The sequence below is a fragment of the Phyllobates terribilis genome, unplaced genomic scaffold, assembly GCF_046119375.1.
Source record: "Phyllobates terribilis strain yellow unplaced genomic scaffold, ASM4611937v1 Scaffold_1__5_contigs__length_1240528914, whole genome shotgun sequence".
Lineage (NCBI taxonomy): Eukaryota > Metazoa > Chordata > Amphibia > Anura > Dendrobatidae > Phyllobates > Phyllobates terribilis.
In genome coordinates this window covers 250,047,024-250,066,812 of record NW_027362761.1, presented here as the reverse complement: position 1 = coordinate 250,066,812, position 19,789 = coordinate 250,047,024, and the positions used below count along the sequence as shown (strand labels likewise).

At 43.9% G+C, this 19,789-nt stretch overlaps 1 protein-coding gene across 1 annotated transcript in view; it reads right to left on the bottom strand.

The window, feature by feature from the left end:
• Positions 1-19,376, bottom strand: part of LOC141256141 (leukotriene B4 receptor 1-like) — a 43,066-nt gene extending 23,690 nt beyond the window's left edge. Inside the window, exon 1 of the mRNA XM_073671149.1 lies at positions 19,054-19,376. The gene's annotated coding sequence lies outside the window, so the exon portion shown is untranslated. The remainder of the gene's footprint in view (positions 1-19,053) is intronic.
• Positions 19,377-19,789: the final 413 nt, after the last annotated feature.

Genomic DNA, 19,789 nt, shown 5'->3' with positions numbered 1-19,789 from the left:
GGGGTATACCACACTTTTTTAAATAGAGATATTTGCGGCTGAACAGTGAGCGACACACTCAAACTGTTTTTTTTTTAGATACAAATGGCCCAAAATGGATAATACAGAGGTTTGAACCGTGGAAGTGCAAAACAACACTTCTGTTTCTCTAGCCTACACCAGACTATTTTCAACAGTTATATTTGTGTCTGAAAAATCAGAGACACGCTTTTTTTTGGGGGGGGGGGGGCGGGACACACCAAAAGGTTAATAAGATGGGTATTTGTACAGTGTGAAGGAGGAAAAAAAAGGAGGATTTAGATGAAAAAAAAGGGATTTTTCCTGGCCAGCGACACCTGGTGCTAAGTCCAGCAATTTCAGCAACAGGAGCACACAGGACTGTAATGCAGCGTTTGCTGGTATAACCACTGTGTCTCCTATACAACCTGCCTGCCTGGTATCTGGGATGGATATTAGTCCTGAAAAGGACTGTTTGTTTGTTCTGGCAGCCTTTACAGACCCTACACTAACTATTTCGCAGTTTATATCTCTCCCTAAATCAGCAGCGCTGTCCCTACACTGTCTAATCCGGAGCGACTGTGTCCAAGATGGCGGCGCCCCGTTTTAAATACTCGAGGTGACGCTGTGTGGCCAGCCAATCACTGTAATGCCCACAACCAACATGGCTGCAGCATTACAGTGACTGGCTGGCAATCCCTGCATGTTCATTGGCTCTGTAAAGAGCACCAAACATGCAGGGCGGAGACCCGAGCTCCCGCCCGAGTAACCCGGAAATGCTCGGTGCTCGCCGAACATCCAGAGTAGCGTGATGCTCGGGCGAGAACCAAGCAGTGTCGAGCATGTTCGCTCAACACTACACCTAACACATCCGTGACACTATGTAGCCACATGTGATCTCTAAAGGTAATGGGGCCCATTTCCAAAGCAATAAGCAGCTTCTGTCACAGACACATAAAGGGGTACCTTGCGATGAGCTCATGGGCTGCAGAGAGCCCATATATTCATCTCCACCTATGTGTATTAGAAAATGTAATAATTAGAACTTGTGACATCCAAATGGTTACTTTTGTGGAAATGACTATACAAATGGTGAACTTTTGTTGCATGCTGTACTAAGGAATAGCAGGAATCAGTACAGGGGGGGTGAGGATTATCTCTTAATGTAGAGAAAGTGCTATGCTTGACACTTTTTTGTTGGTACAAAATGGATGGACATATGATTATCCAAACTGTTTGGATGGATATCTTGCATCTTCTATGGTATGTGGAGGGGGATACAAGAATTTGAACAATTTAATATTCATTCTACTTGACCAATTATTAACTCGCTGTCCAGTCATAGACCTAGTGAAATGTCAGGCAGTCCTGGAAACCCGAGGCAAGAACTGTGGATATATAAAAAACATATTTTTACTATTGAGAGGGGTTCACATGCCATGGGTCAGCCAGGTGTGAGCGTGTTCCATCGTTCTCCTAACCTCAGGGAATCAGAACAACATCTATAGATTTAAACCTTTAGGGATTTCTGTTATTTCCCTGTTACAATTCATAAATGTTTTGCATATTTGTATGTTGCCTTATTTTGGCTTTTTTTTTTTATATACATGTTTCTTGTAAGCGCTGTCCTTTTTAAATTGAATATTAAATCTTTATTAAGTTTGTACGCTCTAAAGAATCCATAACTTTTCTTGGAGTGTTTGGAATTTCCACTGTCGGTTTGTATTTTTTGAAATCATTGCCACATTTGTTTGGAGAGTGTAGAGAAATATGTATGGGACACTATGCTGTCATGTTGGCTAAATTGGAAAATACCCTTGAAATACGTACTGTATCATATACACTCAATGTCATGAGCTCCCTTGAACTCCTTTTAAGATATGAAGTTGATGTCCCCTCCTGACGCAACAGATTGACATGCCAGAATAAAGTGTCATGAGCTGAATTGTCTGGGAGAGAGGAAGTGCTATGACAATGGGAAGGAATTAAACCTTTAAATAATCAGCGTGCAGCTGCACATGTGTGGTAGTTAAGAATGTCTGAACTGTGACCAAAGCATGCAGTACACAATGCACAATTTTACACTTTCAGTACTGTAGAACTGTAGATATGGTAGATATGTAACCTGTAATGAACCCAATGATGTAAACTACAAGAAATGCGCATGGTCTACTGTGAGTATTTAGGCAAGGCAGTCTGCTCAGCAGAAACCTAAATTGGGTTTTGTCTCATACCCTTAGAAATATATAGATGGCAGCACATCTTTGCTTCTCTCCATTCCCTTATATGGAGTCCATCCCTGGAGGGACAAAATGGGGCTTCATTCTTGAGATACAGTAGGTGCAAGTTGTAGGAGGTGCAATGCATGTTTTTCCCATGGATAAATGATTAACCGAGGAAAAAAAATCAGCTGTTAAAATGACCACAATGGGAACCTTTTTTATGGCAGTAGTATTCCACGTCAATCTAATCCATTTTACTTTAAAGGAAATGTATCATTAGAAAATAGCCTGTTGCTTAAATCAGATTTTTGTGAATTTTTAAAATTTCTGGCCAATGTTTACTTTTCATATTACAATCTTTATTCACAAAATAAAATTTGTAATCTTGCAATTTTCACATTGGCCACTGGGGATTTTATTAGACTCATACTTCCAGTTCTTTCAGGAACAGGTTTTCAACAAGGTTCCATATTATCAGAGGCAGGATTACAACCAATGGTAATAATAACTCTATACACAACTGAGAACACACTCCACAAATAAGAGTATTTATAAATGGATGAATTTACCCCTATTCATTTATTCTATTTTATGAATTGAAGTTAGAAGAGGCCACGAACCATTAGTGAAAATCTTTTTACAATCTACTCTATTAATTGAGTAGAGAGGTTACTATACTTTGTATTGTGGTAAGATATATAGATGGGGATGTTGAAGAAATCTCTATAAAAACCCTACCTCACAAAAACATGGTTTTATTAGATATGCTTTAAAAATATGCATGGTCCAACAAAAAAAGGAGTAAGAATCAGATAAAAATGGATATTGGAATCAAACAAGTATAATGGGTCTCTTATGATGGTGAGTACACAAATAACCTCTCATGTAGAGGGCATAGTCTTGTGAACAGGGCTTATAAGGCTAATCCTATAATATTTAGATAGTACTTCATGAACAATTACCATAGGTCCCCAGCAACATATATACTCGAGGATAAGCCAACCCAAATATAAGCCGAGGTACCTAATTTTACCACAAAAAACTGGGAAAACTTATTGACTTGAGTATAAGCCTAGGGTGGGAAATGCAGCAGCTACTGGTAAATTTCTCCAACCTGGTAAAAAATGCCCCCTCATCCCCAATCCTGGTATGCATGGCCCCCTCATCCCCAATCCTGGTATGCATGGCCCCCTCATTTCAAATCCTGGTATGTATGGCACCCCTTGTCCCCAATGCTGGTATGTATGGCCCTCTCATCCCCAATCCTGGTATGCATGGCCCCCTCATCCACTATCCTGGTATGCATGGCTCCCCTCATCCCCTATCCTGGTATGCATGGCTCCCCTCATCCCCCATCCTGGTATGCATGGCCCTCTCATCTCCAATCCTGGTATGCCTGGCATCCCTCATCCCCAATTTTGGTATGTATGCCCCCCCTCATCCCCAATCCTTGTAAGTAAGTACAGGTTTAGGTGAAAAAATATGTGTCACAGTGCTAAACAACCTCTCACAACATCAGTGTGCTAAATTACAGTTTTAGATGTACAGAATAGTTTAATAATGATCAAGCAAAAATTGTCAAGTCAACAGATTGTTCAAAGGTTTTATCTGTATACAAACTAGCAAACACTCTTTAATATTGGCCTTTATCAAGCTATGAAGGTTGGAATCCTATAATGTGTACTGCAAATGGTGCCCCCAATCACTGTTAGCCCTACTAAACACTATATAAGTCTTCCACAGGCTGTACGGCCCCATAAAACTAGCACTATATGAATCCTAGCAATTTGTCATATTGACTTCTAAATTAAAATAAAGTGTAGACAGCCAGGTGTTGTGATTAATCTTAAATAGATCAAATCCTAATACAGTACCATATAAAAGTCCCCAAAATAGCGATATACGTACATTTAATATGGTATACCTCATGTTGACATATTTTCCTTTCATTCATAAGAGCTTCCTCAGGAGATCTAATGGGGACCATGAAAAAATTCAGAGACTACATTAATCCATTTCTTCCAACTGCACCACATATGGTCACCTTAGTGTGTTCCATGTGAGTTGTGCATGACTAAAAGCTATTTTTTAACTGATCCCATAGCTTAACCCTATTTAGGAGACAGGCATGGCACTTGCTGGACATTTTTGGGTACTCTGCCTTTTTCATAGAAATTGAACCTCTCTCTTTGAAGTTCTTTTGGATCCGATAAATGGTTGATTTAGGGGCAATCTTACAAGGAGCTATGTCCTTGCCTGTAAAGCCCTTTTGATGTAAAGCAAAATAAGACTGCATGTTTTTCTTTGAAGGTAACAATGGTTAACCAAACAAGATAATTTCAAGCACCAAACACCCTTTTAGAGCAACCAGTGTGCTCTTATAATTCATTCAGCATGACAGTGATATGACATGTCTCGTCTTACTTAATACTTTCTCGTAAGTTAAAAAAAAACGATCACTGAAATTATGTAAATAGTTCATTTTATGGCAGAGCTGAAAAATCAATGAAAATGCATTTTTTGTGATTAAGTTAATCTTCATGGCAAGAAATTACTTTGTAATTTTGTTTCAATTCATCTGATCACTTTTCATAACAATCTAGAGCTGATTCAAATTGCCACAATTAAAACTAAAGCAGAAAACTTTGTGAAAACAGAAATTGTTGTCAATCTCAAAACTTTTGGCCACAACTGTATATATTGTGTAATATCTAGATGAAAACAGGTGCAAGGAATGCCAATGACCATCAACACCAAGGTGTGCTATGTGGTCATAATCCAAATGATGAAAAAGTGAAAATGTTATTTTTTTTCAAAACATCTCAATCTATTCAGTATTGAGTATGAGGGCCATGCGCATAAATGCATGCACTTAAATGCTATTGAAGATATTTATAATGGTTGTTGGTGGAATATTCTGCCACACAGTTAGCCACATAAATAATCAAGATCCGCTGTCGGCAGCACCCTTTGCAATTGCTGATTAATGACATCTCAGATGTGTTTTGTGGGAGAAAAATTCAGTTATTTTCCAGTCAGTGGTAGTACGTTTAGACCATGCAAGCTGCTCAAAGTACCACGAGCAACATGTTGTCTGGCAGTGTTGTATTGAAAAATGGCTCCTGGGATACTTTTAGTTTTTCCCTTCTTGATGTTCCAATTATAATGTTGGGAGTGTAATTATAATTGTTATAAAGGGATGGGAAAAAATAATCAATTGATTGCTCAATTTGGTTTATGAAATTTAATTAATGGAGGAGAAGGTAAACTTTGAGTAGACCACTAACAGAAGAAACCCTTACAGAAGTACTCCCATTAACTTTTTATCTGCTAAGTCTGTGTAAATGTTAGTGTAATGTACTGTCAGTGTGTTAAAATACTCACAGATTTCTGTCTTCTACTGTATCCAGTGCCTTTCCACTCCTTTTCTGAGTCATGTGATGGCAATTCAAATTCTCTGAATCACACTGCACTCTGTGTGTGATCTGAAACTTAATTTCTCCTTCTTCTCCATTCTGTGAGTTGGCTTATATTGAACTGCACTCGGATGACATCCGAGTGCAGTTCAAAGTTTTACAGGCACCCATAGACTTGTATGCTGACTCGACGTGACAAAAAAAACCCTAGTCGGCACTGCTCCACAATATTAAATTGGAGCTAGTGCTATCCAATGAAACATTAAGAGTTATGCACTGGCCAGTGTGAGCGTATACTCAAAAATTAAGTAGCGTACCCTCAAAAATTCTATGTAGCCTCAGTGGGTACTTTAACATACTGACACTACTCTAATATTTACAAAGGTTTAGGGAAAAAAAGTTAATGGGAGTGCTTGTGTAAGTAGAAGTCAGATTCTGTATTCTCTGGAAAAGAGGTTACCCTTCAGTTATTATTTGAATGACTTCAGAGCTCTATTGCAGAGAGAAAATAAAAAGGAGCTATCTGATTTTAAAGACAAAAATGCCTTTTCTCTCGAAGGACAGATAGGAAGAGGGCACTGAGAGGGCATCAAATATTGATTTTTCTGATTAAGGAAAGGAACTAAAAAACAGCATCAGCACTGTGAGTAACAGACAGCATGGTAGATGACAGACCGCTCTGATGTCACTGCAGAGAAATTACAAGTTATCATGAGTAGTGTTGAGCGATACCTTCCGATATCAGGAAATATCGTATCGGATTGGATCGGGCCGATACCCAAAAAGTATCGGATATCGCCGATTCCGATACCGGAAACCAATGCAAGTCAATGGGACACAAATATCGGAATGAAAATAAACCCTTTCTTTCCTTGTAGGTTAATTCTACATGAAGTAAAACAACTAAGAATAATGTAGAATGACATGAAAAGCCGGCAATTCATCAGCGGCATACACCGGTACCCGACAATTTACAACAGAAAGAATAGAGCTTCACACATAGATTAGATAGATAGAAACATGTCAGTCACATATATATGAAGTACAGTGACAGTGTTGCTTACTGTACTTGTCATTTAGTGTAAAGGATTTATTTAAAAAAATAATAGTGTTTTCATGCACCGTCTCTTTAAGAAAGCCGGCCGGCAATTCAGCATCTGTACCCGACAATTTAGAACAGAAAGAATAGAGAATCACACATAGATTAGATAGATAGAAACATGTCAGTCACATATATATGAAGTACAGTGACAGTGTTGATTACTGTACTTGTCATTTAGTGTTAAAATAAAGGATTTATTTAAAAAAAAATTGGCGTGGGGTTCCCCTTAATTTTAGGCTCTAGCGGAGGTTAAGCAGACAGCTGGGGCAAATGTTTGAAGCCTGGGAAGGGGGTAATACCCACGGAGCTTCCCAGGCTACTAATATCAGCCCCCAGCTGAATACCTAGCCTTTACTAGCTATTAAAATGGGGGAACCCCCCCAAAAAAATAACGTGGGGTCCCCCCTAATTTAATAGCTAGCACAGGCTAGGCAGACAGCTGGGGGCTGATATTAATAGCCCAGGAAGGGTGCCATGAATATTGGCCCCCTCCCAGGCTAGAAACACCAGCCGTCAGCCGCCCCAGAAATGGCGCATCCATAGGATGCGCCAATTCTGGCACTTAGCCTCGCTCTTCCACGCTGCCCTGGTGCGGTGGCAGGGGGTAATAGGGTTGGGGTTGATGTCAGCTTATAATGCCAGCTGACATCAAGCCCAGGTTAGTAATGGAGAGGCGTCTATAAGACACCCCCATTACTAACCCCATAGTCAAAGTTAAAAGAAAACACAAACACCCAGAGTAAAGTCCTTTAATTGAAATAAAGACACAATTCTTTATTGTTCTAAATTAAACCATACTTACCATCACGCCCATTCCAGCTGAAGCCAACGATCTCCTGCAATAAAAGAAAAATAATAAAGCAACCTCATCCTTACCTTTCGATGGTTCCCAGGACAGCTCCAGCTCTGCTACATCGAGATGACAGGATGGACCGCAGCAGAACGCTGCCATCCAGCCTGTCATCCCGCGGACACTGAGAAGCGCAGGCATGCTTGCGCTCCTCAGTGTCTCTCTGTGACGTCATCCAGATGAGCCGAGTTCATGTCCAATGAACTCAGCTCACCTCATGCACGTTACTGACAGCGTGGGAAAGTTCTCCTGCACTCAGCGCTTCAGCGTGAGAATTCTCCCACGCTGTCAGTGACATACATGAGGTGAGGTCATGTCCAATGAACTCAGCTCACCTCATGCACGTCACTGACAGTGTGGGAAAATTCTCACGCTGAAGTGCTGAGTGCAGGAGAATTTTCCCACGCTGTCAGTGACGTACATGAGGTGAGCTGAGTTCATTGGACATGACCTCGGCTCATCTTTATGCCGTCACAGCCAGACATTGAGGAGCACAAGCATGCCTGTGCTTCTCAGTGTCTGCGGGATGACAGGATGGATGGCAGCGTTCTGCTGCGGTCCAGCCTGTCATCTCGATGTAGCAGAGCTGAAGCTGTCGTGGGAGCCATGGAAAGGTAAGGATGAGGTTGCTTTATTATTTTACTTTTATTGCAGGAGATCGTTGGCTTCAGCTGGAATGGGCGTGATGGTAAGTATGGTTTAATTTAGAACAATAAAGAATTGTGTGTTTATTTCAATTAAAGGACTTTTTTCTGGGTGTTGTGTTTTTTTAAATACTTTACTAGAAATTCATGGTGGTCATGTCTAATATTGGCGTGACCCCATGAATTTTGGGCTTAGGGCCAGCTGATAATACCAAGCTGGCCTTAACCCCTTTATTACCCAGTGAGCCACCGCACCAGGGCCCTGGATGAGTTGGGTACAGCGCCAGAAGATGGCGCTTCAATGAACGCGCCATTTTCTGGGGCGGCTGCGGACTGCAATTTGCAGCGGGGGTGGCCCAGAAAGCTTGGGTCTCCCTGCGCTGCGGATTCCAGCCCCCAGCTGCATAGTTGTATCTGGCTGGACACAAAAATAGGGAGAAGCTTCACGTCAATTTTTTTTAAAATAAATCCTTTATTTTAACACTAAATGACATTTGAGGAGTTAATAAAGATGCAGTCCCTAAATTATTATTTATTTTTTAATTAATTTTTCCCAAAACTTTTGACGTGGGCTTCGCCATATTTTTGTATGCCAGCCAGGTACAGCATCCAGCTTCTATGAACGCGCCATTTTCCGGGGTGGCTGCGGACTGCAATTTTCAGCGGGGGGGGGGGGGGGGAGAAAGCTTGGGCCTCCCTGCGCTGCAGATTCCATCCCCCAGCTGCCTAGTTGTACCTGGCTGGACACAAAAATAGGGAGAAGCTTCACGTATTTTTTTTTTTTAATTATTTCATGAAATTCATGAAATAATTAAGAAAAAAAGGGCTTCCCTATATTGTTGTGTCCAACCAGGTACAAATAGGCAGCTGGTGGTTGGGGGCAGCCCGTTCCTGCCTGCTGTACCTGGCTGGACACAAATATAGTGCGAAGCCCCACGTCAATTTTTTTTTAATTATTTCATGAAATTCATGGAATAATTAAGAAAAAAAGGGCTTCCCTATATTGTTGTGTCCGGCCAGGTACAAATAGGCAGCTGGTGGTTGGGGGCAGCCCGTTCCTGCCTGCTGTACCTGACTGGACACAAATATAGGGCGAAGCCCCACATAATTTTTTTTTAATTATTTCATGAATTTCCTGAAATAATTAAAAAAAAATTGACGTGGGGCTTCACACTATATTTGTGTCCAGCCAGGTACAGCAGGCAGGAACGGGCTGCCCCCAACCACCAGCTGCCTATTTGTACCTGGCCAGACACAACAATATAGGGAAGCCCTTTTTTTCTTAATTATTCCATGAATTTCATGAAATAATTAAAAAAAAAAAAACGTGGGGCTTCTCCCTATTTTTGTGTCCAGCCAGGTACAACTAGGCAGCTGGGGGATGGAATCTGCAGCGCAGGGAGGCCCAAGCTTTCTGCCCCCCGCTGAAAATTGCAGTCCGCGGCCGCCCCGGAAAATGGCGCGTTCATAGAAGCTGGATGCTGTACCTGGCTGGCATACAAAAATATGGCGAAGCCCACGTCAAAAGTTTTGGGAAAAATTTATTAAAAAATAAATAATAATTTAGGGACTGCATCTTTATTAAGTCCTCAAATGTCATTTAGTGTTAAAATAAAGGATTTATTTTAAAAAAAAATGGCGTGGGATCCCCCATAATTTTAGTCTCTAGCGGAGGTTAAGCAGACGGCTGGGGCAGATGTTTGAAGCCTGGGAAGGGGGTAAAACCCACGGAGCTTCCCAGGCTACTAATATCAGCCCCCAGCTGAATACCTAGCCTTTACTAGCTATTAAAATGGGGGACCCCCCCAAAAAAAATGACGTGGGGTCCCCCCTATTTTAATAGCTAGCAAAGGCTAGGCAGACAGCTGGGGGCTGATATTAATAGCTCAGGAAGGGTGCCATGAATATTGGCCCCCTCCCAGGCTAGAAACACCAGCCGTCAGCCGCCCCAGAAATGGCGCATCCATAGGATGCGCCAATTCTGGCACTTAGCCTCGCTCTTCCACGCTGCCCTGGTGCGGTGGCAGGGGGTAATAGTGGTGGGGTTCATGTCAGCGCCAGCTGCCATGAAGCCCAGGTTAGTAATGATGGGTGTCTATAAGACACCCCCATTACTAACCTACAAAGTGTTAAAAAGAAAAAACACACTACACCCAGAAAAAAATAATTTATTTGAAATAAAACACCATTTTATTTAATTCTTAGTTTACTAAAAAAAAATAGTTACCTGTCCACGTTCCTGCGCTGATCTCCCATGCACAGCTGTCACATCTGGAGATGGTGACAGCTGTGCATGGCTGCTGTAAGCTCACGCTGCCGGGAACACGTCCGCTCCCGGCAGCGGGAGCCACTGACTGAGGTTACCGGAGTGCATTCAGGCAGCGCAGCTCCGGAGACCTCCTTTACGGCAGTGCTGTACCGTGGGAATTTCTCACGATACAGCAGTGCCGTAAAGCAGCTAACCGGAGCAGCGCTGCCTTAACTCTGGTGAACCCTTACGGCCCCGTCATTCTAGCGGCGGCAGCGGTTCAGAGCGGTCACATTCTATGTGGCTGCTCTGAACTGGAGATCTTCGTGGGACACTCGTGGACTGCTACGGAGGGGTAAGGATAAGGTTGTGGTTTATTATTTTATATTTTATTACAGGAGATCGATGGCTTCGGGGAATTAGGTGTCTAGGTGAGTATAGGTGTAGTTTTTTATTTTTTACTTTATTTTAGGTGACGATCGGCGGGGACAGGTAATGTATAAACTAATTTCTTTTAGGTAACCACTGGCCACCAATGACATGTATCTAACATTTATTGGGGACACAGTAGGGCAATTTATATAGCAGGATCAGGCTGATGGGAACTACTGCTCCCATCGAGCTGATCCTGCTGGCACGAGTGGACGGGGGACAGACATAGGCCGATGGGAGTAGTAGTGTCACATCGGCCTATGTCTGCCTGCACGCACAGACACCCCGCACACACACCCCGCACACACACACACCCCGCACACACCCCGCACACACACACCCCGCACACACACACCCCGCACACACTAATCATGACGGGTCTGGGAGGTGAGGCTGACCTGTGCGGCCGTGGGAAAGTTCATGTGAGTTCATGCAGTCAAGCATGAACTCACATGAACCCTCTGAGGGCACCGCGGCTACTTCAAATGAACAGCTGATCGGCATCACCTGATACCTCAGCTGTTCATTTGAAATAACCGGCGGGAAAGCGCAGCACAGAACGGGAAAGCCGGCGGTGAAGTCTTTTCACTGCCGGCTTCCCCGCCCGGGTCCTTCGCTCCTTGGTGCTGCGCTCCCCGCCCGGTCCTAATTTACGATTGGGATTGGAGGTGGCGAGGGGAGCGGAGGATCGGGGTGGGAGGCTGCGGGGAAGCAGTATGGGGCTGTGTGATTGTTTAAAAGCCGGCGGCTTTTTACCGCCCGCCGGCTTTTAAACAATCAGGAGAATTCTCCCACGCTGGGATGGCATTCTGATGACAAGCTGGATCGCAGCTGAGCGCTGCCATCCAGCTTGTCATCCTTCACAGACACTGCAGAGCGCAGGCATTATGGGAACTTCCGATTCCGGTATTCGATATTATAAAAGTATCGGAATTAAGTATCGGAATTCCGATACAGTGAATATCGGCCGATACCCGATATTTCAGTATCGGAATGCTCAACACTAATCATGAGTATAGCAGACCCGAGTGTAATTACTAAAAGCTTTCATCTTTCATCTCTGGGCAGTCGGGTAGTACAGGTGAGCTGGCAGCACTGTGAGAGCTGCTAGAAGTTTTTGTATGGTGATACAAGGCTACTGTACTTCTGCTACAAGTGTTTGTATAATGTGGCAATGAAAGATAGAAGCTGTTAGTAATCACACTCATGTCTGCTAAACTCAACTTGAAATAACTCCACCTTGGAATCAGGGCTGTTTGTCATCATTACTAAGAAGAAAGCAATTCTTACTGAAAGGAAGTCCACCCTTGTGCAATCTAAGTATCACATGGTCTGTCACAGGGGCGGAACTACCGCCCGTGCAGCCGGTTCATTGAACGGGGGCCCCGAGGGAGAGGGGGCCCCTTCAGCCTCCAGCAGGGCCGCCATCAGGGCATGACTGCCCTGACTCCAGTATGGGGCCCAGCCGGTAGGGGCCCCCTTGGGGGCCCCCCTCTTGTGCGTCTCTCTCCTCATGGGGCCCCCGGCCCCATGCTAAGCGCCGGGGCCGGAACATCTCAGCGCTGCGCTGCTGCGGCAGCGCTTTCATGATTCCCCTGACTTCCGGTCATGTGACGGCACCGTCACATGACCGGAAGTCAGGAGAACCTGGTGTCATCGATTTGGACGAGCGCCAGGATTCTGCAGGGATCGCATGGGGGTAAGTATAACAAGTTTTTTTTTTTTTTTTAAATACAATTTACTAGGAGTGGGGGGAATGGGAGGTGCACATGTGGGGGAGGGGAATGAGAGAGGTGCACATGTGGGGGAGGGGGATGAGAGGTGTGCACATGTGGGGGAGGGGAATGAGAGAGGTGCACATGTGGGGGAGGGGGATGAGAGATGTGCACATGTGGGGGAGGGGGATGAGAGATGTGCACATGGGGGGGGATGAGAGAGGGGCACATGTGGGGGAGGGGAATGAGAGAGGTGCACATGTGGGGGAGGGGGATGAGAGAGGTGCACATGTGGGGGAGGGGAATGAGAGGTGCACATGTGGGGGAGGGGGATGAGAGAGGTGCACATGTGGGGGAGGGGGATGAGAGAGGTGCACATGTGGGGGAGGGGGATGAGAGAGGTGCACATGTGGGGGAGGGGGATGAGAGAGGTGCACATGTGGGGGAGGGGGATGAGAGAGGTGCACATGTGGGGGAGGGGGAATGAGAGAGGTGCACATGTGGGGGAGGGGGATGAGAGGTGCACATGTGGGGGAGGGGGATGAGAGGTGCACATGTGGGGGAGGGGGATGAGAGGTGCACATGTGGGGGAGGGGGATGAGAGAGGTGCACATGTGGGGGAGGGGGATGAGAGAGGTGCACATGTGGGGGAGGGGGATGAGAGAGGTGCACATGTGGGGGAGGGGGATGAGAGAGGTGCACATGTGGGGGAGGGGGATGAGAGAGGGGCACATGTGGGGGAGGGGGGTGAGAGATGTGCACATGGGGGGGTGAGAGCTGCACATGAGGGAATTGGGAGAAAATGAGCTGCACATGGGGGAATTGGGAGTAGGGGGATAATGAGCTGCACATAATGAATGTGGGGTGGGGGACAGTAAATGATAAATGATGATGGGGTGGGGAGAGCAGGACATGATATAATGAATTGGGGCAGGGGGTGCATGTAAATAATGAATGCGGGGAGCAGGAAGTATAGAGTAGGGGGCGTTGCGGATGCAGGAGTGTAACTGGTAACAAATTGGCGGAAAGAGTAGAGGTTCTAATTAAATTATATATTAAGTGCCTATTTACAGTTAATGGGGGCACCGTGGTGGATTACAATTTATATTTGGAATGGTAGGTTGTATAATAACTAACCATATATTGATGGTGGATACACGTCTGTATTCAGCTGCGTAATGTAGAAGTTGGGGAATGTGCTCTAGATAACTGTGTTATTTTATGCAGAGACGAGTCCTGGCTGGAAGACGTAATGGCGGTCTGTGCTGGATGAAGGAGAAAAGCGTAGCTGAAGGACTTCACCTAGAGACGTCACCAGTGAGTCAGTGTATTACATGTACACTTACACTATATACTATGTACCGGGCTCCTGTGTATAATGTCACTGGTGATCACTGTATTACCTGTACACTGACACTATATACAGAGCTCCTGTGTATAATGTCACTGGTGATCACTAGATTACCTGGACACTTACATTATACATACCATGTATAGAGCTCCCGTGCATAATGACACTTATGGTAATATTAGTAATGTGGTGGTAATATTAGTAATGTGGTGGTAATATGTGGTCTGGTCATGGTGTGGCAGTTTTTCCCCCTTCTGTGTGGTATTATTCGGTCACTATGTTGTGGTAATATGTGGTCTGGTCATGGTGTGGCAGTATTCCCTGTATGTGGTATTATTGGTCATTTTTAAAAAAAAAATGTATATGACACATTCCCTTAAAGAAAACTAAATAAAAATATATCTAAAAAGAGTATTGGATATTTTAAGAAAATTTTAATAGGTTAGAGTAGGGCCCTGCCAGAAGAGTCTACCTTATCGTGGTGGCGGCTTTAAAAATCTTTTGGCCAAAACAAAAGCTGATGGCTATGCATGTGGCACCGTCTGGTGGCAGCGACGTGGACGAGCGCCAGGATTCTGCAGGGATCGCATGGGGGTAAGTATAACAAGTTTTATTTGTTTTAAATACAAGTAGTTAACTAGGAGTGGGGGGGATGAGAGATGCACATGGGGGGGGATGAGAGATGCACATGGGGGGGGTTGAGAGATGCACATGGGGGGGATGAGAGATGCACATGGGGGGGATGAGAGATGCACGGGGGGGATGAGAGCTGCACATGGGGGGGGGATGAGAGCTGCACATGGGGGGGGGATGAGAGATGCACATGGGGGGGATGGGAGATGCACGGGGGGGATGAGAGCTGCACATGGGGGGGATGAGAGCTGCACATGGGGGGGCGAGAGATGCACATGGGGGGGGGTTATGTTTAGATAACTTTGTTGCCTTATGAAGCGCAGGGGGGGGGGGCCCAAAAAATTTCTTGCACAGGGGCCCACTACAGTCTGTGTCCGCCCCTGGTCTGTCAGTATATTCACACCTTTTCTGAAAGGCCACAGAGGCTGCAACACCATTAAGAAAGAGGCACCACTAACCAAACACCATGAAGACCAAGTAGATCTCCAAACAAGTGAGGGACAAAGTCGTTGAGAAGTACAAGTCAGGCTATGTGCCCACGATGCAGAAATGCTCAGGATTTTTTCCTGAGCGTTTCTGCATCTCCCTGGCAGAAAAAACGCATGCGGATGTGAAGCGTTCTTCACATGCATTTCTGCATGCGGGTTGTCAAGCGCTTTCCAAGCGATTTTAGCATCACTTGGAAAGTGCTTGACAACTTGGTCACACTATATAAATCCATGCAACCGGCATGGATTTATATAGTGTGACGGTAAAGAATGGTAAAAAATAAAAAAATAAATCTATACTTACCTTCCGATGGCCCCCGGAGTCTTGCTTCGCTCCATTCTCCCTTGTCGGCAGCTCGCGGTACACTGCACTATGACGTCAGCGCAGGTCCTTCAGTCCACCGCGATTTGCCGGCAAGGGAGGATGAGCTCACCGGGGGACATCAGAAGGTAAATATAACATTTATTGTTTATTTTATTCTTTTTTTCACAGGTTCTATGGTACCCGGGTCCGGAGGAGAGTCTCCTCTCCTCTAGACCCGGGTACTATCCGCACACTGAAACGCGTGGAATGCGCATCTACATATGCAGTAATGCGTAATCCATGCGTTTCAATGCAAGTCAATGGCGGCAAAAACGCAGCACTTCCGCAAAATAATTGCTAGTGCTGCGTTTTTTTCCTCAATGATAATCCGCAGCGGAAATTTCCGCAGCATGTGCACAGCACATGCGGATTATCATTGTGGACCATGGCAGGCCTTCTACCATGCGTTTTTTAAGCGTTTCTGCAGCGTTTTTGCCGCTGCGGAAACGCTTAAAAAACGCATCGTGGGCACACAACCTCAGGGTTGAGTTATAAAAAAAAATCTCTGATGATCCCTCAGAGCACCAGAAATTTCATTTTCATCAAATGGAAAGAAAATGGTACCACAACAAACCTGCCAAGAGAGGGCCACTCACTTAAACTCTCAGCCCGGACATGTGGGAGACTCCTTAAATGTATGGAGCAAGGTGCTGTGGTCAGATGAGACCAAAATTGAACTTTTTGGCCACCAAGGTAAATGCTGTCAGGTGCCCAACCAACACAGCTCATCACCCCAAGAACACCATCCCCACAATGAAACATGGTGATGGCAGCATCATGCTGTGGGGATGTTTTTCGGCAGCAGGGACAGGCAAAATCGTATTAGTCAAGGATAAGACGGATGGTGCGAAATACAGGGATATTCTTGAGCAAAACCTATTTTAGTCTGTTAGTGATTTGAGACTGGGACAAATGTTCACCTTCTAACAAGACAATGACCCTAAGCATACTGCTAAAGCAACACTCTAGTGGTTTAAGGGGAAATGTGTAAATGTTCTGGAGTGGTCTAGTCAAAGCCCAGACCTTAATCCAATTGATAATCTGTGGTCAGACTTGAAGATTGCTGTTCACCAGAGGAAACCATCTAAGACTATGTGCCCACGATGCAGAAATGCTCAGGATTTTTTCCTGAGCGTTTCTGCATCTCCCTGGCAGAAAAAAACGCATGCGGATTGTACATGCGTTTTCCTGCCAGGGACATGCGGAAATGGAGCGTTCATTCACTGACATTTCCGCATGTGGATTGACAAGCGCTTTCCAAGCGATTAGCATCACTTGGAAAGTGCTTGTGACAACTAGGTCACACTATATAAATCCATGCAACCGGCATGGATTTATATAGTGTGACCCGAGAGAGTGGTAAAAATAAAAAAATAAATATATACTTACCCTCCGATGGCCCGCGCTGGCTTGTTTCGCTCCGTCCCGGCAGCAATGAATTGAAAGACCTGCCGACGTCAGCGTCGCGTGACCCGTCACATGACTCTGACGTCAGCGCAGGTCCTTCAATTCACTGCAAAGTGCCGGGAAGCATGTAGGAGCGCAGCGCGGGCCGCCGGAAGGTAAGCATACATTTATTTTTTATTTTATTCTTTTTTACAGATTTTTTAATGGTACCCGGGTGTGGATGAGACTCTCCTCTCATCTACACCCGGGTACCATCCGCACATTAGAACGCTTGGATTACGCATCTACATATACAGTGATGCGTAACCCATGCGGTCTAATGCAAGTCAATGGCGGCGAAGAAGCAGCACTTCCGCAAAATAATTGGTAGAGCTGCGTTTTTTTCTGCAATGATAATCCGCAGCGGAAATTTCCGCAGCATGTGCACAGCACACGTGGATTATCATTGGGGGACATGGGAGGCCTTCTACCATGCGTTTTTAATGCGTTTCCGCAGCTGCAAAAACGCTGCGGAAACGCATTAAAAACGCATCGTGGGCACACAGCCTAACTTGAAGGAGCTGGAACAGTTTTGCCTTGAGGAATGGGCAAAAGTCCCAGTGGCAAGATGTGGAAAGCTCATAGAGACTTATCCAAAGCGACTTGCAGCTGTAATTGCTACAAAATAAGCTCTACAAAGTACTGACTTCAGGGAGGTGAATACATTTGCACATGCTAATTTTCAGTTATTTGAGCCCATAAATTTAGTTTATGCCTATATTTTTCTCACTTCACTTCACCAACTTAGACTATTTAGTGCTGCTGCATCACACACAAATCGGATTACAAAAATATTTAAGCATGTTTTAATATAACAAAATAGGTAAAAAGCCAAGGGGGTGAATACATTCACAAGCCACTGTACGTAATTATGTTATTTTCTTCTACAAAAGCCCTTTTGGAACGTATTGATAGTTCATGTTGTGAGTGACCAATACCTGAGGTAGTCTATTCCACAAGATTAATAGTTCTTCTGGTAAAGGAGCCTTGTCTCCTATGGAGATTGAACCTTTTTCTTCAGACGGAGGGAGTGCCTCATTGTCTTTTGAGGCAATTTCATATATTGTTTCAGCTTTTTACAATACTTTTTGTTTGGACCATTTCTGTCGTTATACAAGTTAATCTCTTCTCAAGACTAAATACATTTTTATGCTCCTTATACTAAAGGAAAGTGCACTTTAGTATGGTATTTTTAACTAATGGTCCTTTTCCATGTACCGACCAGCGGCACGATATGACGGCTGATCATTTAATTGCCTGTTTAAACAGCCAAATTGTGGCAAAAGATGCACATTGAATGATGTACATTAGATTGCTCAGTGCCTATAGGCTGCCATTGCTCTCGGCAGTATGAGTCCTGTTTACACAAGATGATGCACCCCCGAGAAAAGATCATTTCACTCAATGAATGAGCATTTTGCTAGTTCATCGGGTGATCTTTAGCCTATTTAAAATGCAACATAATTGTGAAAGGAGCGTTTTTAAGAACTCTCATTCACAGTTACCTGTCAGTGTGAATGCAGCTGAACTGTGTGACTCTTCAATCTCGTTGATTTCACACTGTGGTTTTGTTTCTTTATCACATAAGAGATTGAAAACCAAGAATAACGCGTGCCCTTCCATGTCATGTTAGTTTCAGCGAATAATCTACTTGTGGTTTTCTATGATATATCAATGGAATAGGATAGAGGGAAAAGATCTATCTGATTTTTTAGCTTGATAAAAGTTAGTCGGCTCCTACCATATAAGGTTCTGTTTCTATATTTCTCTCTATGCGAAATATGAAAGATCTTTATATCATATTTTTCATATAAGAATAGCACCTAGTTATATTGGCAATATTTCATTACAGATACCTCTTATCCACATACAGGACATACCTTTCTCTTTTGTTATACTATAAGCATTATTTTTTGCACAAATGTTTTGGTTTTTTTTGTGCTACCTGATATTGAAAAGTATCAGGCAGCAAAAATAGTTGCAATTAATTACAAAATAAATTGTAAAACCTCCGGAAATAAAAAAAAAAAAAAAGAGTAACTACTTACTCAAGACCTCATTACAAAACTTGCAATTACTGTAATAACTGTTAGTAATCCACACATAGGAACTGAAAGTACAGAACAACATTACAAAAAGACTCACTTTTCCTGTAAATTGCCCACAATGTGCTGTAGTGTCAGATGGTGTCCCGGTAGTAATACGCAGCTCTCCCATGTCTGCCGGTGATATCTCTGCAATCAGGCTCCAGCACATTGCTTTCTACCCCACCCACCTCTAATGCATGAGATGACCTAAAATGCTCCAGTATCTCCGCAATCAATCCACTGACTAATGCACTTAAATAACCCCAATGAATTTTGCTTAAATATTATTCCGTAGCTTGCTTGGCAATATGATAATTCCTTACGTGAAGGATACAGTAGCTGCATTTTCTTTTCCACCTATTTACATTTCTAGGTAATTTTTACAGCCCTTAGCCGACATGCATCCTCATTTAGGCCCACAGCACCCCCTACTGACTACTACATTAAATATAGAATAATATTCAGAAGAATCTTTTTTTTTAAACAAAGATGGTACTGGAACAACTTGCTTCCATGATTAATTTACCAGCAGGGAGGTTAGTGCAAACAGAAATAGATCTAAGAGCAATTACAGACCAGAAACTAAATGCAATAGGAATGCGCAATGCTAAATATCTGCTTTTAAGGCAATATGGTACTGATGTGTTTTTAAAAGAGGCAATAAATTTGCTGTGTCAGAAAGCATTAGTTCGGCTTCTTGAGTCTGCAGTTCAGTGTTGGATACTGATTCATAAAAATACAAACATAAAAATGCAGCAGCCTTTCGGTACTAATATATATGCAAATGTGTAATA